Source organism: Pongo abelii, chromosome 11, assembly GCF_028885655.2.
Source record: "Pongo abelii isolate AG06213 chromosome 11, NHGRI_mPonAbe1-v2.0_pri, whole genome shotgun sequence".
Lineage (NCBI taxonomy): Eukaryota > Metazoa > Chordata > Mammalia > Primates > Hominidae > Pongo > Pongo abelii.
The window spans coordinates 76016232-76032243 of NC_071996.2; the positions used below are offsets into that span (position 1 = coordinate 76016232).

General features: G+C 43.7%; 1 pseudogene; it reads right to left on the minus strand.

The window, feature by feature from the left end:
• Positions 1 to 8499: 8499 nt before the first annotated feature.
• Positions 8500 to 8963, minus strand: LOC100460258 (jupiter microtubule associated homolog 1-like; annotated as a pseudogene).
• Between the last annotated feature and the right edge of the window lie 7049 nt (positions 8964 to 16012).

Below are 16012 nucleotides of genomic sequence, written 5' to 3' on the forward strand. Positions count from 1 at the left end.
TGCTAAGCCATCCAGGCTCCAACTCCAATCACCTCACCTCATTTCCTCCAACTGTCTCCCACAAATCATCCTTGGCTCCAGCCATGCTGCTACCCTTCTGTGCCACGAGCAGACCTTTAGCCTCATGTATCTCTTCCTCTCTAGGCCCTCAGGCCTAGATAAACTTTCAGTTCCAACAGAAAACTTCTGCCCATCCCATGAGCTCACAGTGCTGTCAAACCCTCTTCTAAACCCCAGCAGAGCTGTCTGTTTTATTTCTGCAGCTGGACTTGACCAGACAGTGCCTTAGAGCAGGGTGTCCTAAAGTATTGCTCCTGGGAATGCTAGTGCCACTGGATGCAAGAGAGCTCTTTCTGCAAGCCTTTAATTAGGTGGTGAACATCATGAATCTTCAAGAGGGGGCTATAAAAAGTGGCATTTCCCCAATCATATTTGTCCATAGAAACATTTTTTTAAAACATGGAGCATTCACAAAGACTGCTGTTCTATCAGCTACTCTGGGAAACACTGTCTTAGAGTGTTACTTGAGTTGATGATTTGTTTGGTTACATGTGATCACAAATTCTTTGAGGTTAAGATCATAATCTTTGTTTTTACTACAATAATCATATGGCCATTTGTTCAAAATCTAATAAGAGATGGATATTGAACTTAAAGACATTGAATTCCAGTTCTTCTGTTTTTATTTTATTTATTTATTTTTGAGACAGACTCTCAGTCTGTCACCAGCCTGGAGTGCAGTGGTCCGATCTTGGCTCACTGCAACCTCCGACTGACTGGTTCAAGTGATTCTCCTGCCTCAGCCTCCCGAGTAGCTGCGGTTACAGGCACACGCCACCATGCCCAGCTAATTTTTGTATTTTTAGTAGAGACAGGGTTTCTTCATGTTGGCCAGGGTGGTCTCTATCTCCTGTCCTTGTGATCTGCCTGCCTTGGCCTCCCAAAGTGCTGGGATTACAGTTGTGAGCCACTGCGCCTGGTCAGTTTTTCTTTTTTTAATAGGGGGATTATGAACAAATTATTTAGTCTCTGATATAGGCTTCATCTTTCTTATGGGGATAATAATACCTACCTAAACTGGATTATTGTAAGGATTAAATAAGATAAAATATAAAGTATCAAGCATAAAGTCAGAAACAATGTAAGTTCAATTACTTTCAGTTTTTTTCTTTCTTTTCCCAGATAGTTCATTTTGATAGGTTTACTCTGGCTTAGTTTTTTTTCTTTTGTTTTGCTTTGTAAATACACTTCTAAGAGAACCCTCTAAATCATCCAAATGTCTTTTTAAAAATTTCATATTGTAAATCTGGTTATTATACATAAATAGTCTTTACTACCAGAAGAAAAAATAGAGCCACAATAAAGTTTGGCTCACGATTTGTTTATACCAATATCTTCACATGGTTAAATTACAGGAAATCATCAAATTAATACATTGTTGATGTTGCCTTTAATGTTTTACATATTCACATTTTTCATTTTCTTCTTGTGTACCCATTGTCTTTGATTTTGACAACTTAAGCCAGAAAGGTACAAAGATGATACGAAGCTATGGGTAAGAGAGTCATAGAGTCGCCAGGTGCAGTGGCTCATGCCTGTAATCCCAGCACTTTGGGGGGCCGAGGTGGGAAGATCACCTGACGTCAGGAGTTCAAGACAAATCTGGCCAACATGGTGAAATCCTGTCTCTACGAAAAATACAAAAACTAGCAGAGCGTGATGGCACACGCCTGTAGTCCCAGCTACTCAGGAGGCTGAGGTAGGAGAATCACTTGAACCTGGGAAGCAGAAGTTGCAGTGAGCCGAGACTGCACCACTGCACTCCACCATGGGCAACAGAGTGAGACTCTATCTAAAAAACAAAGAGATTCATAGAGTCACACTCCGGGCAAGGATGAGAGAGCCAACCAAAAGCTGAGATGTCTTTCTCTCATACACATCCCATATACTGACTGAGGCCGTAGATTGTGCTCCAGGCATGCACACACCAGAAAAGCCACAAGGATGCAAATATACAACAGGCTCACTATGCATTTTGTGCCAGAGAATGTCAGGGCAGCCAGCCAGTATATAGTTGTCTGTAAGTGACCTGTCCACAGGGTCTCATTTTGATGGGGGTGAAATTATTTCCTTCTTTCGAAAGCCTGCAAGGAAAGCAAAGAAACTTCTGGTCTGATGGTGACTGCCAAGTACTTTGTGGGTGAGAAAGAAAGCGAGATCCATGCATCCTCACCACTGGGAAGTCATTTTTGGCAGGATGCAGTTAATTTATTGCTTGAAGAAATGATCAATAAAAATGGCAGAACTTGAGCTGCTCCTGCTTGGAGGCAGGTAGTGTGTTAAAGCCCATTGGGCGGGTCAGGCAACTGAGGCTCCATTGAGTTAAGAGACTTGCTTGAGGTTATAGAATTTGTGAAGATGAGTGGTGGGGCCTGGCTCCAATGTGCTGCTCTTCCAAATGTACCATGATATACAGCAGCTTTCTCCTTAGACATGAGTCCCTGTTCTTTGAGCACATTAGGTCTGGAAAATAGCATCTTAGATTGGCCCAGAGAGGGTAAAATCAGAATGAAAAGTATTACTCTTTAATTTTTTTTTGAGACGGAGTCTCGCTCTGTCGCCAGGCTGGAGTGCAGTGGCGCGATCTTGGCTCACTGCAACCTCTGACTCCATGGTTAAAACGATTCTCCTGCCTCAGCCTCCTGAGTAGCTGGGATTACAGGCACATGCCACTACGTGCAGCTAATTTTTGTATTTTTATTAGAGACGGGGTTTCACCATGTTGGCCAGGATGGTCTTGATCTTTTGACCTCATGATCCACCAGCCTCGGCCTCCCAAAGAGCTGGGATTACAGGCGTGAGCCACTGTGCCCGGCTGAAAAGCATTACTCTTATGACATGCATTGGAGAAAATAAGCCATTGTAGTTGATGTTATGTGTGAAGACAGCCAAATCTTCTCTGGGGCAAGGAATGCCCACTAGCCAGTTAATCCTTCTCCACTTTTCTTCAAAGAGAGGGAGGGGGAATCTAGAAACCGATTCAAGGGATTGGCACCTACTGAGCCAGTTTAGCGGGAAGGGGCATTCCTCCTGCCTAACCTGAATTCCAGTGCACGTGATTTCACTTGGGTGGTGTCTTTGATGTCACTTCTCCCTTTACAGGCCTAACCTCAAAACATTCCCTTACCAACCCCTCTCCCCTAGGCAAAATAACACAGGCAAAAGGTTTTTGTTGTTATTATACAGGCAAATTATTATTATACAGGTGATATCATAGGCAAAAGGTTTTTGTTGTTATTATACAGGCAAATTATTATTGTACAGGTGACATCATAGGCAAAAGGTTTTTGTTGTTATTATACAGGCAAATTATTATTATACAGGTGATATCATAGGCAAAAGGTTTTTGTTGTTGTTATACCCAGCATCATATAACGGAAGGATGGTGTATGAATCCACTCTGAGGTGACCTCACAGATGCCCCTTCAGGACCAGGAAGGGGAATCACCCTTGGCCAAGGCCACACTCCTGTCTGGAGGCAGCCCCCATCAATGGCTGGTCCTGGAAGGAAGAAGGATAAAAGGCAGCCCCAGGCAGTTCAGAGCTCCCTGTATAATTGGCTGAGACTGCATCTACATCATAGTTCAGTGCCTCCCTCTCCCTGCCTGTCTGTCCTGCCCCAGCTCCCTCACAGGTGCCTGCTTCTGAGAAGATCCTCCTAACCACTCCCGGTAAAAACCTTCCTCATGCAAATCTCATCATCTTAGGGTCTGTTTCCCAGGGATTGTGACCTGCAGCAGAAGGTAATTTGGGTAGTACTATATGCCACTTTGTAACAAGCTCATTTTTACTAATTATGGCATGAGTAGGTGGTGCTTGAACTCAGCAGGGACCGATAAATAGTTTTGATTCAGGCTGAGTGGGGTGGCTCACGCCTGTAATCCCAGCACTTTGGGAGGCCAATGCGGGTGGATCACTTGAGGTTAGGAGTTCAAGACCAGCCTGGGCAACATGGTGAAACCATATCTCTATGAAAAATACAAAAGTTAGCCGGACGTGGTGGCATATGCCTGTAGTTCCAGCTACTAGGGAGGCTGAGGTGGGAGGATCACTTGAACCTGGGAGGCAGAGGTTGGAGTGAGTCAAGATTGTACCACTATACTCCAGCCTGGGCAACAGAGTGAGTTTCTGTCTCAAAACAACAACAACAATAACAAAAAAGAGTTAGGCAAGTGTAGGATTGAAATATCACCTTTGCTAGTGAGCCAGCTGATCCTGCAAATAGGACCTATATCTGCAGGAATTTGATGGAAATGCGTATGCCCCCAGCCATGGCAGTGCTGGACGATAGCTGTCAGCATGGAGAGCATGGAAGGCAGGAGCAGAGCGGAGGTGGCTTCCTGTGGGCAGCTTGTGCCTGAGCGTGACCAAAGAAGGCCTGATTCTTTGTCCTAAACACATCATTGTGTACATTGCTGCACCTTCCCATGGTGGGGCTGGAGGGTGGGGGAAATGAAGTGGGGAGGGGCCCAGGAGTGTTCTGCTGGGCAGCTTCCTACCTGTGGAAGATGGCATAAAGAGTGGGAGGACATTCTGTCTCTCACAGATAGCAATTCCCTTTGGAGATTGTATCTCTTTCTTGGGAATTCAGTCCTCAGCAAATTGATTTCACAGATATTGTTAAGTGCCTATTCAATGACAGACATTATTTTGGGGGATTCAGAAATGAACAAAACAGGCAAAATCCTTGCTCTCATGGAGGTTACAATCTAGTGGGGAACACAGAGAGTAAATGAGAAAAATAAGTAAAATATGTTGGGGGATGGATAGCTGTCAGTGATCTATAACAACCCCAAAGTGGGGAAGAGAAAATGAGGAATTATGAGGCATGGCATCAAAAAGGGACACAATAAAGGCCTCCATCTGTTTGGGTAGAATAGGGAATAGGGAGGTAATATTTGCCACTCAAACTGTGCTTCAATTTCAGTTGTCATTTCTGCTGACACTTGTAACACACTTCTCTCTCACAGCTCCCCTACATCCAATCCCGCAAGACCCTTATTGCTTTTGTGAACTTGAGCTCTCTCTGCAACCCTCTAGCCCATCCTCTGCAGGCTCAGTCACAGTTAATGACCTTGACTGTAGCCTTGAAGATATGGACGTTCCAGGTGGTCCACCCTGGCAGGAGTTCAGCGTTCCTTTCTGTCCACAGTTTTGCTCTTTGGCCTACTTCAGTGCTGATCCAGCTGGCTGTGACTCCCCACCAGACGTGAAGGGACTTGTACCACCTGAATCTGGTTAGAAGCTGGCTCACATAGCCAGGCTTGTAGTTTCAGCTTTGCTACTGTCATGTGAACCCTAGGCCAGAAGATTCTGTTGACACCTGGAAACTAAGAATGCTTTGGCGGTGTCCTGATATGGTGGATATTTATTGTTTTGTGTTTCTGGTACTCCTCCTACTTTCTGAGAATAACACTCCCTTTATTTGGGGGAGCTGTTCTTGCTACCCAATGTGAACCAAATGGGTAATTCATATTTTACATGACCCCACTTGTCTGTACAAAGTGTTTGATCCAAAGGTAGGCCCTTGGCTAAGCTGAGCTAATCATGGGAGCCCCTGTTCTGGCCACAGTGACATATGTCTAATGCATGACTCAGAACACACCAATCACTCCCCTGGGATTTCAAAAACTAAACCTGCAGGGAGAAAACGTTTTTCTCTCGAGGAAAAGCTGGCAGATGTAAGCCTGTAGCTGTAGCAGCCATGTCTGACTTCTGTGAGAAAACCAAGCCATGGTTAGGGGAGAAGAAAGCCGATCCACAGAGAGAGGCAGAGACAAGAGAGTCGGAGAGAGTCTGAGTCCCCAGCTCCAGGTGTCTCAGTCATGCGCCTGCTCTTCAGGGACTTAGGTCAATACATTCCAATTTTTTCCTTACCTAAGTCAAGTAGTTCAGGTCAAATTGCAGTCATGACTATTAGACATTGAGTCATGGCAACTATATTTGGGAAGACCCAGAGGGTTCAAGTGAGCATCCCCAGGTCTTCTACCTGCCCATCTTTGGAAGATTACTTCTTCCATGAAGTGTTTTCTTTTTTTTTCTTGTTTGATACAGGGTCTCTCTATGTCATCCATGCTGGAGTGCAGTGGTGTGATCTCGGCTCACTGCAACCTTCTCCTCCTGGGTTCAAGTGATTCTCATGCCTCAGCCTCCCAAGTAGCTGGGGTTACAGGTGCCCACCACCATCCCCGGCTAATTTTTGTATTTTAGTAGAGACGGGGTTTCACCGTGTTGGCCAGGCTGGTCTCAAACTCATGAGCTCAAGTGAGCTGCCTTTCTTGGCTTCCCAAAGTGCTGGGACTTACAGGCATGAGCTACCGACCTGACTCCTCCTCCTTCCTTCCTTCGTTCCCACATGGTGCTTCAGTTCTGCTTCTCCCATGGTACTAGTAATCGTTAGTGTACTTGCTGGTTTAACCATTTGTCCCCACCGAGAAGGTAGAAATTGGTTCTTATTCTTATTCGTATTCTCTAAGTTGGGCATGTAGATGCTTAGTATGTGTTTGTTGGATGAAAGGATAAATGGATAGATGGATGGATAAGTATCATTACCATTAAGTGGGTGCCTCTGTATGTCAATCCTTTAATAAAGATGTCAAAAGCCCAGAGACTCTCTGGGGACTGAATTAATTCTGGGGCTTTGGAGGGGTTCTGAAAAGGCCTGGGGAAAGTGAATTCCCCTGGAACTACTCTGGAGTTGCCACAGGGTGATGCAGAGTTGGTTCAAGTCTGCACAGGACACTTGGTGACTATCAGCTTTCTCTGATTTGTTCAGGGTGCATGAGAGTAGTGTTTCAGCCTGGAGCGTTGGCTCATGCCTGTAAACCCAGCACTTTGGGAGGCTGAGGCAGGCGGATCACCTGACGTCAGGAGTTCGAGACCAGCCTGGCCAACATGGTGAAACCCTGTCTCTACTAAAAAATACAAAAATTAGCCAGGCATGGTGATGTGTGCCTATAATCCCAGCTATTCAGGAGGCTGAGGCAGGAGTATCTCTTGAGCTGGGAGGTGGAGGTTGCAGTGAGCTGAGATTGTGCCACTGCACACTCCAGCCTGGGTGACAGAGTGAGATTCCATCTCAACAACAACAACAACAACAAAAAGAGTAGTGTTTCCTCTGAGGCTTAGGATGCCAGCTTGGGGAACTCCAAACTTGGGCATTATGTGGTGGCAAAGCACCTCAATCCACAGAGACACCCAACCTTGCCATGGCAAGTTAGACATAGCAGGGAAGACTGGACTCTCCCTGATTTGCTCTTGAGTTCCCACTTTTCCCTCCAAACTTCCCAGAAGGGACTGGGGCTCCATTCCCTGGGGTCATTCATAGCCACACTGCCTCTCCTTAGCCATTTTCTCTCAGCACAGTCATTCTTATTGGTATAAGTGTTTCCCCAAACTGCTTCCTTGATCTTAATCTCTCTGTCTCTGTCTCTCTGTCTCTGTCTCTGTCTCTCTCTCTCTGTCACACACACACACACACACACACAGACACACACACCTACACCATTTATGGCATTAGCTGCTTTCTACCTGGCATTTTAGTCGTTCCTTTCCATGGAGACTATGTGCTTTTTTGAGGACAACTACTGTATTTTCTTCATCTTTGCAGCCCCCAGGGTGCTCAGCACAGTGCCCGAAAGAAACGGCGTTAGATGTTTTTGAATAAACTCTGTGTTCTCACATTTAGGTTTCTCTAATTGCTTTAATTCAGGTTATCTACATAGGTTTCTACATAGGGATTCTCTTAAGAATATATTGTGAACAGCTCTCTTTTGCTGATATGGACGTTTCTCCAAATTTATTTTTCATGCTGACAGATTGTTTTCTGGTCTGAATGTACTGCCATTTATTTTCCCAATTCCCTAGTGCTGGAGCTTCTGGGTGCGTCTAACATTTATAATTATTAACTGTGCTGCTGCGAGCCTCCTTGGTAGACCTTTGTGTAATCCATCATTGCTTTCTTAGGATAAATTCTTAGAATAGAATCTACATTTTAAAATCTTTTGACACGTCCTGACAAACACCGTTCCCCACAGCCTTCAGTCTGGGCTGCTTTTATAGCTTTCCTCATAGCCATTATTCCATCAATAGGTAACATCGACAGACTTCAGCAAATGGAATCCTCCAGCCCTTTACCCTGATCCTTCCTCCTAGTTACATATTTTATGGTTTCAAGGCCACCTTGAAATCATTGAGAAACAAAGACGTAGGAAAAGTTTTTTAAAGTGAGGAAAAGTAGAAAAACCTTTAGAGGTCTTCACAGGGATAGCATAGAAACCATGTAGTTGACATTTTGTCTTTTTATTTATTTTATTTATTTTTTAAAAGTGCTTCTTTTTTAATGAAATAAATCTAGAAGATGTACAGTCAGGCTCAAGTTGTGCAGTTCACAAGCATGGGAGAAACAAAGCAACGAAGTTCAGGATGGTCAGAGCAGAGTTAACCCAGGACGAGGCTGGACTTGCCACCAGGGGGATTTCCTATGGATGGTGCTGGGGCCGGGGCCACGGGGCTCAGCACAGGTGCAGCAGGCGCAGTCTTCTCTTCCCTCGGCCCCAGGCTGCCTTGCAAGTCTGTGTTCACATTTTCATGAATGTCACCTTCTCCCTTCAGATCTAAGAATCTGCAGAGTTCACTTCAGAAGCGTTGCTTCCCTGCAGTCCGGATGACTTCAAGTCTTCTCTGCCACCTCTAGACTTGGCACCTGCCGAAGTGGCCTAAGAAGGTGGATTTTCTTGAGGTGTCCCAAAGATATTAGAGGCCATTTTGTTCTTTCTCACAGGTTGTTCTGTTGGTTCATCAAAACCCAATGAAAAATTGGATCCACCACCTGGCAGCCGCAAAACCCGGGAGCTATTCCTGCTGTTGGGGTCAACACCCTTGAAGATGGTGGTGGTGGTCATGGCGCAGAGGAGCTAGTTAGGCTGGCATGGAAGCAGAAAGCTGACAGGGTCGGACCGAGGGCCATAGGGAGGCTCCATACACCACAGACTGGCCCCTGCTAGGGGAGTCTCGTGCCCACATGTTAGCTCTTCAAATGCTATTTGGAATATGTTTATTATGTCTCTTTAAATGCTATTTTGAGATGATACTTATTACTACCTAAGATGTAAATAACTCATCCTAGGTCAAAAACGGCATGGTTAGTGGGCTTCGAACATAATCTCTTCTGTACGGCTTTTGAAATACGGGACACCATGGCTATTCAGTTAGGTCCCTTGCTGGTGAGTCAGGCAGCCAATACCATCAGAAGCTGACCACATATGTGCCCCCCATGGAAGCTTCTGTAGCACAACCATGTGAGGCAAGCCTTGGACACGAAGTCCCTGTGCCCAGTTGACTCACAGCTCCATTTATCTCTGCATGAGATCAAAATACAAATGCCAAAATTTCACTTCCCCAATTTTCTATTTTTGCTAATTGCCTCCACCTTGCTCTTTTTCTTTATATTCTATGCATGTTTGACATTTTAAAAAGGTGTTTTTAGCTCTGAATTTAAGCAAATTGGCCCACAGATCTCCCCAGCGAGTAGCAGACTCTGAGTTAATATTCACGGTGTCCTAAATGTTAACACTGCTTGGTTTTGCCTTGTTGCCTTTGCCTTGGCCCCAGCTAGTTTTAAATTGTGTTTACACAGTTTTACAGAGTTACTTGCATTTTTTCTTTAATGAGTCACGATATCTAGTATCAAGTTCAGTTTGGTCGGCTATTTCACTACTATTCTGTACATAAGACAGTTAAATTATAATGTTAATTTAAAAGACAGAAAATCTATAGTAGGTTTATATTTGAACAGGAGAACACTTTTCTGCCAGACCTGAGGACCTTCTGGGCTTTATCTTCTAGAATATCTTCTTTTGTAAAGAAGAGAAAATAAATCTCTGGAACTATTGGGGAACACCTTTCATTTTGGTTTTTTAAAATGTTTGCTTCTTTAATCCCCTGTGATAGAGAAGGCATAGAGGACTGCCAACTGAAGTGGAGGGGACCGATCACAAGGTGTACAGCATGCTTACTTTAAAACGGCTCTGAAAAACAAGGCAACGATTCCTTATCAACACTGACATAATAAAGGCAGTTAGCTCCAAGTATGCGTGGGGGTAAAGGACTGTCCTTTATATGTTGATCACTACTGTTTGTATTGTCATTCTTGGCCGTGAAGAATATTAATAGACATTTCTGTCAAGAAGATATTTTCGTTAGAGCCGTTTCTGTTTTCTTATTCAACAGAAAAATAGACGAGGAGCTGGGCATGGTGGCTCAGGCCTATAATCTCAGCACTTCGGGAGGCCAAGGTGGGTGGATCACCTGAGGTCAGGAGTTTGAGACCAATCTGGCCAACATGGTGAAACCCCATCTCTACTAAAAATACAAAAATCAGCCAGGTGTGGTGGCGGGCGCCTGTAATCCCAGCTACTCTGGAGGCTGAGGCAGGAGAATCTCTTGAACCTGGGAGGCAGAGGCAGCAGTGTGCCAAGGTTGTACCGTTGCACTCCAGCCTAGGCAACTAGAGCAAAATTCCATCTCAAAAAAAAAAAAAAAAAAGGAAAGAAAAATAGATGAGCAATGTTGGTATATCCCAAATGTTCCCAATTCATCACTCTGGTGTTCATATCACACTCATCTGAGACCCCATGTTGTCCATCCAGCCTTGTAATTTCCACTTCTGTCTCCTGCTTGTTTGTTGCCTGATCCAGTTGTCTAGCCCTGGACCACAACCCTGCTCTTCCCCCTGTTGCAGCCGGTGTCCGGCTCTGTCCCTCTCTGTCGTGCTTTCTCCTGAATGTGGTGGACACAGACACTTCCCACAGTCCCCCTGTGGAAGTTGAGAACAGGCTGTAATTTTTGAGGGTTTGGGAGTAGCAGAAGTGGATTAAACCCCAGGGACCGGAACTGCAGGCAGGACTGCTCTCAGCATCTGACTCCCCATCATCACAGGGATACCCACCTGAGTACCATTCTTTCTAGACTGTCAGCAGCCATTCTTCCCCTCACACGTAGCACGGTTATGTTTCCTGCCCTGGGGTCCAGACCCCATCTCTTACAGATCAAGAGAAATGAAAAGATTCTTCAATCAGATTTGCCTCCTCATTCCCTGCATAAGAATTGCTCTCTTCCCAAGATTATGGTTACTTGAGTTACATTTATTTCTTTTAGCGGAGCCCCACCCCGGAACCTTCCTCTTTGTCATCTAAACGATGCTAGAATTCAATGGTTTGATGTCATATATTTCCCAAAGTTTGGGTTAGTTGCTCAGGTTGGGATTTTTTGTCAAAGGGTCAAAGTTGGGATTTGGCAATCCCAGTCTTCCAGTGTGAGGGCACTTCCAGAGAGGACAACAGGGCCTGTCTGGAGTCTGTGTTGTCTAAACCCAGATTTAGTAAGGGAACATTTTTCCTAAGGAAAACCTAATTTGCAGAAGCATAGGTCCCATTAAAAGCCATACCCAACTGACATTGCTGAAAAAGACACTTAACTTCCCAGTTAGAATCATTTGCATTCGGGTCTTTCCCAGAAAGAGGAGAACATGCTGTACATTTGCACATCTCTGAGTGATGGGTCTGGAAGTGAGTACCGGCAGGGCTAGACAAGAGGCTTATCTCCCACTACACTATAGCAATGATTTCCCAAATGCAAGCCAAAAAACGTTCTGTGACTCAAATCAATATGAAAACTACTGAGATAACAAGATGTTTTTCAACTCAAATAGGCCTAGAGGCCTTTATTTTGCTCTGTACATTATATGTCTCTGAGAAGGGGGTGATATTATGTGTTTCTTAAACTTTCTGACCATTTAACTCTCTGTCTCCTCCACAAAGAGTTACTCTTCTAAAATTCTAGTCAAGATTGGATGGATAAAGACCCATTTGCCTTCCTTGGTTAAAGACACTTAGTTTACAACCCCAAAGATAAAAATAATTACTATGACTATGCTTAGAATTATATTTCTAGCCTGCTCAAGGGGATAGAGAGAAATCCCAGAAATCCTGTGACCTGGCAGCATTTGCAGCCTCAAACAATCTGTTCTATTCCAGATGGTTTTGCCCTGTGAGCCCATGCAGCACGGCCTGCTGCATCCTCTATGGTCTCTGCTTTCCTTCCTTGTTCTTTTGCTCACTCCATTCTTTCTCAACTTGAGAGATTCAGGCAAGAAAGATCCCTTAATTTCTGTACATGTCCTTTAGGGGGTTTTCCCCTCTCTTACCTATTACTTCAGATGCTGAGAGCAGTCCTGCCTGCAGTTCCAGTCCCCGGGGTTTAATCCACTTCTGCTACTTCCAAACACTCAAAAGTTAAAGCCTGTTCTCAACTTCCACAGGGAGAATGTGGGAAGTGTTCTGCATTTACTGCATTAAAAAATAGATTCTCCATAAGCTTTTTGAGGGACAACTCTGTCACTATTCAGACTTGAGAAGATTTCAGTGTTTTTTGGTGAGGCAATAGTGTGATATCTGGTTTCTGGGAATAATCACACAGAGTAATATATTAGTAGTCAATGATTCATTTATGCAAAATATAAAAATACAGACATTGTCATGTTACAAATGCTAATATTTAATACCTGCTTCAGTATTTCTGCAATCATCCATCATTCTTAGTTGATGAATCTTCAATTTTTTCCATAAACTTTCTTTCTTGGTGAAAGGTACTTGTTTTGCTGTATAGCTCAAGTTAATTCTATATCAAGAAGGCATATGCTACCCAAAGTGCTGTTTCTAACTGCAGATGCCTTTCTTTAACCTTTTGGAGACCTGTAGAATGACTTATCTTCAAGAAATGTGAATGCAGAAGTAATGCAAGAGAACCTATCTATGCTAACTGAAAAGTTAGGGTGTAGAGTCCCAGTTTACTCTAATACATGTGCTCTCAAAATGTACACACATGCATACACAAGTGTTTTATTTTAAGATGTGGGAAAACAAGACACCTACCAGAAAAGCTGAATGAGATATATTCATCTCAGGAGACTACAATGGACGAGACTGAGAATCAAATGGATAACTCATCAATCAGATTATTGACCTTCTCTGTCATGATGTTGATGAGTTCCATCTAAAGCCTTGTTTGGGGTGGGATTAAAGATTAAGAACTGTTGTGGGGAAGAAAGAGACAGAAAGGTTGTAGGACAGTCAGTAAATAGATTTCCCCTAGAGTAAATTCCTTGTTCACACAAACATTTTGATCTAGTATTATATAGTCAACTTGAAGAAGAATTAATATTTTTTTGTCTTGAATGTACAAAACTAATCCGTAAAGAAAGAGAACAACAAAGACTTTATTGTAGTTACTTGTAATTTCCTTAGTGGTTTTATTTCTAAAACTTGCCGGTGACAGAGACCTAGTCAGAACAAGGGAGTTTAGACTCCGTTGCCAGAAGGAAACAGGAGGTGGTGGAAGATTAGAGGGTGGGAATTTCCCAGTTGCTGAAAAGAGAGAATGCAACACACTTCAGATTGCTCAGTATTGGTAGTAGTTATTTTGTATGTGTGTGCTCCTGGAGCACCTTATTAAAATCTCCAATATAACACATAACACATTGCATTATAACTTTTTACTTGCATTCCTCCATTACATTTATTTATTTATTTTTGATATGGAGTTTTGCTCTTGTTGCCCAGACTGGAGTGCAATGGCATAATCTTGGCTCATTGCAACCTCTGTCTCCTGGGTTCAAGCAATTCTCCTGTCTCAACCTCTCGAGTAGCTGGGATTACAGGCGCACGCCACCAAGCCTGGCTAATTTTTATATTTTTAGTAGAGACAGAGTTTCACCATGTTGGCCAGGCTGGTCTCGAACTCCTGACCTCAGGGGATCTGCCCACCTCAGCCTCCCAAAGTTCTGGGATTACAGGCGTGAACCATTGCGTCCAGCCTCAGATACATTTATGAACAATCAGGTCACACCAAAAGACTTAATGCAGAAATTTATAGGCCTAGAAAATCTCAAGTTTTCTTCCCTATGGGACTGTGAACTCTTATAATACTATGAAGATATACCCATAGGAGAGGTGTGGCTGAACACAGTAGGTGGTAAAGAGGCAATAATGAAAAGAATATGACCTCTGTATTGGTTTCTAAATCAATAGGGGTGATTTAAAATGGTGATTTAAATCCACAGGTGTTTGCTTTTCTTACATAATAAGAAGTCTGGAGATAGACAGGGTCTGGATGTTGCTTTGGCAGCCCAATATATCTAGGAGTCTCAGCCTTTCCTTCGTGGTGGCAAGATGACTCCTGCAGCACCAGCCATCACATCCACATTCAAGGTAGTACCAGGGCTTTACCTACCGTTGTCCCCGGTACTTATTCATTCATTTTTTCTTTCATCAAATGTTTTCTGAACACCTGCTATGTGCCAGATAATAAACCAGGCACTGCGAATAGAAAGATGCTCCAGCCAAGATGTAGAAAAGGGGATATCATATGTTTTTGTTCTTATGAGGAAAGCAAAAGCCTTCTTTGGAACCTTCTAGAGGCTTCCTTTATGTTTCATAGACAAGAAATGCATACCTGCCTCCTTCTAATTCAATCATGGGTAAAAGGTAATTGGAAGATTGAAGCCTTAGAATAATCATAACCTTTTCTGAGGCTGGAGGAGGGGCTACCCTTCCCTAAACACATATGACAGTCATAATCCTGGACTTTACCCACAATTGCTATCCCTACTGCTCATTCATTTATTTATTTATTCAACAAACATTATTGAACACCTGCTGTCTGCCAGGTACAAGTTAGGCACTGAGAATAGGAAGATGCATATGACCAGGAGTTCCCAGACTGCTGGAGAGTGAAAGCAATGCAAACAAATCATTGTAAAGCAATGTGATAAGATGTAGTAAGGTGATATTGGGAGTGGAGAAAAGCCCAGAAGTACTTATGAATTTCTCAACCAGAGAATATGGGGTAGATTGAGATAAATGATGCCTGCATAGAAGAGAGGGTATTACAGCAGGCCCTTGGGGAGAAATGGGATTTCATAGAGCACAGATGGGTTGAAGGTAGAAGGGAGGCAGTGAGGGACTCAGGAGGCTCTGATCTAGTTGCAATTTATCACGGGGTGCTGGGAGTATTTATTTCCCCATGGAATTCAGTGATTTGCTCTTGTCTGTATGTTGACCTCTCATGCCACTGATTCAAGGGCTGTGAAGCAGAGTAGTGGGTACAGGGGAAGGCTGATTCTATGTTGGAGACTTCTCTCTGGGCAAAAATGTCTTCCATTAAAATTATAATCTCTTTATCCTTTCCCTAATCCTGCCAAACTAAGAGACAGGAGAGTTAACTTTGTCTGTCTGGCCCAGAATGATCTAACCTTTCAAAGCATCAGAGGGGAAGGGGCACGATTCCTCTCATTGTTCATGATATGTTTCTAACATGTCACCCTCACTTTAGCAACTTTATTGGCAAGACAAGGCATACAGGAGCGCCGTCTGGTCATGCAAAGAGCTTTCCAGCTGTAAGCTCCATTGCTCCCAAAAAAGGGAAAGCCTGAAGTTCCCCAATACATTCATGAAGGGGCTTCAGAGGAGGAGGGGCCCGGGTTCTGTCTGCATTTTAGAGAAGTCCAAACATGCCAGACAAGGAAGACTTCCATGGTCCTCCAGCCGCTAATCCACAAAAGACCGGGTTGGTCTTCTTTATAAACCTAATCCTCCCGTCCACAGTGATTAGGGGTCTGAGGACACTCTGCATCAGAAGCACTGGGTTCTTTCTGAATCAGTCGATGAGCCAATACCCAGCAATCCCTTTAGAAAGCAGGGGGTTATGACATCTGACCTTAGAGAAACCAGATGACATAATCCAATCCTATACAACTCTATTTTGGGTCTGACTAGTCACAATCCCCTGTTGAGGGAGAGGGATCTACTGTCTTAGGATGTGTCTAGGGAGATAGGAAGAGATGGCCTCTGGAAGCTTTATTTTGACTTAAAAATATTGTAGCTTAAAAAATATT